The sequence below is a fragment of the Sorex fumeus genome, unplaced genomic scaffold, assembly GCF_029834395.1.
Source record: "Sorex fumeus unplaced genomic scaffold, SorFum_2.1 ptg000002l, whole genome shotgun sequence".
Lineage (NCBI taxonomy): Eukaryota > Metazoa > Chordata > Mammalia > Eulipotyphla > Soricidae > Sorex > Sorex fumeus.
Window position 1 is genome coordinate 78360019 of NW_026606059.1, and position 6015 is coordinate 78366033.

Sequence of the window (6015 nt, forward strand, 5' to 3'; positions counted from 1 at the left end):
AATCGCCCTTGTAGGTGTTCCCATGGTTCAAACCATATGTGAACCCTATCAAATATAGTACGGCAATTCTGGAAAATGGGTATTTAGTGTCTTATAATGTGTCGCGCTGTCCGGAAAGCGTCCTGGAGCGTGGCGGCGGCTGGGTAGTGGAGATACAGCTGAATCTTACGATGACAATGTTTATGAGAAACAGCCTCGTTCCTGATGCTCCATTCGCTCTCAACGGAATGACCATCTCCGAATGCAACAGTTATGTGTACCTAGGTCAAGAAGTCGACATGACAAATGACCTGGCACCTGAGCTGTGCAGGAGGAAGAGAGCCAAGAGCGTCGAAGAAATAGCTAAGAGGACGAAGAACCTCCGGCTTCAGGCACATCTCTTTGATTCCACTGTTCTTCCTGCATTAACATACACCTCAGAGACCTGGGCCCTATGCAAACAGGATGAGAACGCTATTCGGGTCTCCCAAAGAGGAATTGAAAGAGCTGTGCTTGGAGTATCAGGTTTCACTCAAATGAGAGAAAGAATCCAGAGTGATCAAGAATCAGGGACGCTGTCTCGTTTGCCAAGGCGTCAAAAACCAGATGGGCTGGTCACGTAATGAGATTTAGAGACGACCACTGGACTAGAGCCGTTATCGACTGGATTCCACGGGATGTCAAAAGACCGCGTGGCCGCCCACCTACCAGATGGTCAGACTTCTTCATCAAGATTATGAACGATCAGTTTGAGGCTCCTCTTGTTCCTAGAACGAACAGATGCCATTGGGCTACACTAGCATGCGGCAGGGACAAATGGAGACATTACTGACGCCCGCTCGAGCAAATCGACGATTAACGGGAAGTCAAGTGATCAAGTGATCAAGACTATAATCATATAAGTAGGATCCTCCTTTTAACTATAGTTTGCTACAAAATTTTCTTCTTGGGTGGCTACAGAATGTTTTAATGTTCTTTTCTTTGCCCCTTTGAAATGAACTAATGCTTTTTATCCTTCAGTCTGTTAGCTTGGTCTATTGTTCTGACTGTTGGTTTCACATGGAATCTTTGAACTTATGATCAACTCTCCTTTTTATGTGTTGTTGATTTTATTTTCCTAATTTTTAAGTGTTTTAATAGACTTTATTATTTACTTATTGGGGTTTTTTGGGGGGAGCTTTAAGACCACACCTGACAGTACTTCACGGTTACTCCTGGCCCTGTGCTGGGAAAGGGGTTCTCTCGGGGGTACTCAAGGGACCATGTAGTACTGGGGTGAAACTAGAACCTCTCATATGCAAAGCTTGAGCTCAACTCTTTGTGTCATCTCTTTGATGCATAAACTTAAAAAAATCTTTTTTTGTTTGTTTGATTTTGGACCACACCCAGATATGCTCTGCACTTATAAATAAGCAGGATTTAGGGAACCCTGTGGGGTACCAGGGACTGAACCTAGGCAAGGCAAATATCCTACCTACTCTACTGATTTCCCTGTCCCTAAACTTTTGTTGTTGTTGTTATTGGGACACCCAACTGTGCTCAGGGCTTCCTCCTGGATCTGTGCTCAGGAATTAATCCTGGTGTCCTCGGGAACCAGGTGAGGTCCTGAGAATTGAACTGGAATCACTCTGATCCCTAAATTTGATTTTTCAAAGTTTCCTTTTTATTCACAATAAAAATGGAAGGAAGGTATAGAAATGTCCCCTGCAAATTCTCATCCATGATCAAGACCCGTCACCAGAATGTGCCATACAGCTGATGAACCTGCATGAACACCTCACGTCACCAGAGCTCATAGTTTACATTGGGTGTTGTATATTCTATGGGTTTGGATAAGCTTACTATGACTGACATGCATTATAGTATTATACAAAGAGCTTGTACAAGATATATTGTACAATTGCCATTGCCCTAAAAATCTGTGTTCTCTGTCCCTCCCTCTCCCTGAATCTCATACAACTGTTTTTCTTCTTTCTTTCTTTCTTTCTTTCTTTCTTTCTTTCTTTCTTTCTTTCTTTCTTTCTTCCTCTCTCTCTTTCTTTCTTTTTTTTATTCTCTTGGTTTTTGTTTTGTTTTGTGTTGGGGTTACAACCAGTGGTACTCAGGGCTTATTCCTGGCTCTGCACTCAGGACTCACTTCTGGTAGGGTCAGCAGATCATATGGAGCTGTACTATCGCTCCAGTCAGCCCCCTCAGACAACTGCTGATTTTTCCCAGTCCTCATAGTTCTGCCTTTTGCAGTATGAGGTGTTATTGGAATCACACAATCTGGAGTCTTTTGCACCAACTTCTTTGATCCAAGCATTTGAGATGTCTATTTGAGTTTCTGTGACTTGAAAACTCATTCCTTTTGGGTGCTGGATGAATTACAATTTATTTTTCCATCAGTTTCCTAAAGAACCTCTTGTTTACTTTCAAGTATGAACTCCTTCGATTAAAAACTAAGAAGCAAGTTTATAAAACAGTACGTTAAGAAAACCATCAAACTGTCTTCTAAAGTGGCTGTACCTCTGGTTGACATTGATATCACTGGACCTATAGGCAGAACCCCTCCCTAACAGGTGGGTCCCAGCAGTCTCCACACTCAGCCTGTGCCATATTAAGGGCCCACGCCACAGCTCCTGTGGCACTGACAGATCTACTTAACAAATTACACACTGCTCACTCATTCTGTGAGGACAGGCAGAGAAGAAAGAGAGAGACATTCAGCCTCTTCCCTCAGCATCTTCCAGAGATACTAACTGCAAAGACTCATCCGCAACACAGCAGTAACACTAGAAAACAAATGGGGAAAACAAGTAGAAGTCCACCAAGTTCAATGAGCTAAACAGTATCACCAAAGACATAAATAACATCAACCAGCCCAGTAAATCCTCAGATAATGTATTTGCTGACATCATGATGAGGATGACCCATGAGCTCAAAGAAATGATGGCACAGGTGGTCAGCAAAACACAGAAAGTGTAAGAGTCAAATGGAAAAAAAGTACTACAATCAGAAATCACAGAAATAAAGAGCATGATAAGTGACAATTAAAAAAAAACTAAATAGATGCTCTGAATAGAAGAATAATAGAAACTGAGCAAAAAAATCAAGGAACTCCAAGATGAGAAGGAGGAAACCACTAGGAAACAGCAGGTGGAGTATAGTCTGAAAAGAAATGAACAACATATCAGAGAACTATGGGATGATTTCAAGAGGAATGATGTAAGAACCATCGAAATCTCCAAGAACAGGAAGGCAAATGTGATGAAGAAATAATAGTTAAAGACATCATCAATAAGAATTTCCCAGAGTTGAATATTACAGGCACCAAGATCCAAGAGGCCCAAAAGGTACCAGTGAAAATAGACCCAGCTAGAAAAACTCCAAGACACATTATATTCAAAGTAACAAAATCCAGAGAGGGACAGGATATTGAAAGCAGCAAGGTCAAAAAAGGAACTTATGTACAAAGGAAATTCCATAAGATGTACAACAGACCTCTCAAATGAGACCCTGTGATCCAGGAGAGTATGGAAGGAGACTGTACAAAAACTCAGTGAAAAAAACACCTCACCAGGAGTACTCTATCCAGCTAGATTATCATTCAGATTTGAAGGAACTATACAGAGCTTCTCAGGCAATGGTCAAGAGAATTCATAGCCTGAAACCAGTTTTATAAGAAACTTTAAAAGAGTTTCCTTTAGGACCCTCCTTCATTGCTGGTGGGAATGCCAACTGGTTCAGCCCTTTTGGAAAACAGTATGGACGAGTCTCAAAAAATTAGAAATCGAGCTCCCTTTTGACCCAGCAATACCACTTCTGGGAATATATCCCAGAGAGGCAAAAAAGTATAGTCGAAGTGACATCTGCACTTGTTTGTTCATTGCAGCACTGTTTACAATAGCCAGAATTTGAAAAAAAACCTGAGTGCCCGAAAACAGATGACTGGTTAAAGAAATTTTGGTACATAAATGGAGTACTATGTAGCCGTTAGAAAAGATGAAGTCATGACATTTACATACAAGTGGTAATATATGGAAAGTATCATGCTAAGCAAAATGAGTCAGAAAGAGAGGGACAGACATAGAAAGACTGCATTCATCTGGGGAACATAAAGTAACAAAAGAGGAGACTAACACCCAAGAATAGCTGAGATAGGTACTAGGAGGTTTACTCCATGGCTTGGAGGCCAGCTGCACATGCTAGGGGAAATGGCAGCTCAGATAGAGAAGGGAGCACCTAATAGAGGGTGTTGGGAGGATGCTCCCAGGATGAGAGATGCATGCTGAAAGCAGACTATAGACCGAACATGATTGATACTCAATGCCTCTTTTGCAAACCACCCAAAAAGAGAGAGATAACAAAAGGGAATGCCCTGCCACAGAGGCAGGGTGGGATGGGGGTGGGATGGGGGGGGGTGGGAGGGATACTCGGATCATTGATGGTGAAGAATGGGCACTGGTGGAGGGATGGCTCATTGTATAACTGAAACCCAAGCACAAAAATTTGTAAGTCTACAACTGTACCTCATGGTGTTTCACTAACAAAAATTTCTAAAAAATGTTTCCTTTACAGGACAGGACAAATTTCCTGTGTGGCATTAAGTATGGCACACGCTAACAATGAATATGGTTGTCCTTTACTAGATTAAGAAGGGTTAAAAACATACAGCTAATCAATCATCACAAACTGACTTATTTATTTTCTGATAATTCTCTTTGCCATTCCTTTAAGTTTTACTGGAGCAAGTAATATGAGATAAACTTGTTATATGCCTGCCAAGGGTGCAGACTGGAGGGAAGGGGACTGGTGATGGAACATTGTATGCCTGAAACAGTTCTATTATGGACAACTTTCTAAATCACAGTGTTTTAATGAAACGTTAAAAAAAAGTACTTGTAACATTTTGCATTTTTACCAATAAGGATGATTCCTTTTCATCTGTTTTTTTTTTTTAATGTGGCTGTAGGGCTGGACAGTTACTACAGGAGGTAAACACTGGCCTTGCTTGAAGCCAATCCCAGTTTGATTCCTGGCACTAATTATAGATTTGGGAGTACCACTTGGAGTGACAAACACAGACCAGGAATAGCCCCTGAGTGCTGCCAAGCCCCTGAGTGCTGCCAAGTGTGGTCCAACCTCTCCCCTCTCCCACCAAAGTAGCACCGTAGCACTGTCCTCCCATTGTTCATCCATTTGCTTGAGCGGGCACCAGTAACGTCTCCATTGTGAGACTTGTTGTTACTGTTTTTGGCATATCGAATACGTCACGGGGAGCTTGCCAGGCTTTGCTGTGCGAGTGGGATACTCTCAGTTGCTTGCCAGGCTCTTTGAGAGGGGTGGAGGAATCAAACCCTGGTCGGCTGCGTGCAAGGCAAACACCCTACCAGCTGTGCTATAGCTCCAGCCCTCCCACCAGAGTATCAGTGTAATTTTGTTTTGGTTTTGGTGCCACACCCAGCAATGCTCAGGGGCTTCTCCTGTCTCAGTGCTCAGGGATCACATGATACTGGGAAATGGCCTTGGGCTTAGCATGCAAAGTGTGTGCTCAACCTTTTATTTCCAGCCCAATGCAGTCATTTGCTTTTCTATGCTTTGGGAGGTGGGGCTCAGCTCTGCTGTGCTCAGTGTATTTTGTACTCAGGGATCACTTCTGGCGGGGCTCAGGGGAACATCCACAAAGCCAGGGATGGAAGCTGGGGCTGCTGCGTGCAAGGCAAGTGCCTTGTTTGCTGTACTATCTTTCTGCACCAAGTGTGATCATTTTCAAGTGGCACTAAGTTCATTTACATGGTTATGCAGCTATCACCACTGTCTCAAGAACTTTTTCATCTTCCCGAGCTGAAACTCTATACCAGTTAAATAACAACCTCATCACTTCTTCTTGACTACTCATAGCTCCTTTGGTTCTTTCTGACTCTTCTGTTTTTTGGGCAGAGGGTAGCAGGAGTCCGGGGGACCATGAGTTCAGATGAAGTGCTCAGACCCTGCAGTGCTAGGGGCCCTCCAGAGCAACCCCTTGAGGGGCTTGGGAGGCCATGTAGAGCCAGG